This window comes from Aphanomyces invadans, assembly GCF_000520115.1.
Source record: "Aphanomyces invadans strain NJM9701 unplaced genomic scaffold supercont1.13, whole genome shotgun sequence".
Lineage (NCBI taxonomy): Eukaryota > Oomycota > Saprolegniomycetes > Saprolegniales > Verrucalvaceae > Aphanomyces > Aphanomyces invadans.
Genome location: NW_008580158.1, coordinates 1,456,158 through 1,457,425, shown reverse-complemented (window position 1 = coordinate 1,457,425; position 1,268 = coordinate 1,456,158).

The following is a 1,268-nucleotide window of genomic DNA, read 5'->3' as shown; positions in this document are numbered from 1 at the left end:
GTAGTCAACAATGGGCCATATTCCGATCTTCCCATCAAAATGGCCAAAGCGTGTAGTTCGCGGGCGAGCAATGGCACAAATAAACATGACTTTGGCAATATGCTTCTTGCTTCGACAGTGTTGGTAGGGGTCAGGCTCGTCACTCGTGAGATAATACGTGTCCTTCTCGCGGTGCATGAAGAACCATTTTTCATCGATATGCACAAAGTTTAGAAGGTCATGCATCACAAGGGTCTCCATGTTGACAAAGGATAGGCAAAATCGAACTCGTTCAACCTTGTTCTCTTCAGAAAGCAATGGCTTGACATGAGATGAGTGACGGCGCAGGATCCCTTGCTTGAGATACTTGTGCAATGTGGACACGCTGACTTTGATGGCTGATGAGAGCGATCGCAACGATTGGCGCTTGTGTAGAGGAACTTGCTTGATTTTGTTCACCAGGGCGTCGACGTTGATGGGCTTGCGACCACTCTTGGCACGTCGTGTGCTCGTGTTGGCGAAAGTGGAGCCATTCTCCAATGATTCAAGGCCACGGTCCCAGATCCTTGCGACCGTCCATCGCGATATGCCAAACATAGTGGCAGCTTCAGCAAGGGCACCGTGTCGGAGTCTGCCATTATTGCTGAACTGGAGCAAATGCATCATTACCCCAGTTCGGCCTTCATCGCTCAGGTGGTGCACCTCTCTCTCCGCGTTTAGTATAGTTTGAATGAGCATAAATTGGAAAATGAGCGGCCATGATGTCCTTCGGAAGACTTTCGCGCCAATTTTGGTGGTTAACATTTTATATAAATTTGTAGAGGTTATTTTTAGTCTTACTCAAGTATAATGCCTTGATTTATATTTATATTTAGACAGTGCATGTAATCACACAGGTACCCTGCCTAACTCTTGGATTAGGCTTCGATTTCTCTAGAAAGTCCTTTTTCTGGGAAATATAGGACTTTTTTAGTTCACATGGAAATTTCCAGAGCAAAAGACCCAGTGGTCTGCGAGACACACAATCTCAAAGTCAAATGTAGCAATCATTTGCGTACAGAGTAGTACACATTTTCGAAAAAATAACTGTTTTGTGTTGTAAAAGCTCGTTGCGTCAAAAGGAAATGTTGTAGACGTGTTGTTGTCTTTCGTAGAATCATTGACTTCAATGGTGATGTCATTATTTTTGGTGTAATCGATCTGTTCGTGTTAAATTCATGGTGTACCAATCTTGAATGGTCAGCACTGTATTGCCGTCGTTGGTGTTGCGATGAACTACAGCCCGCACG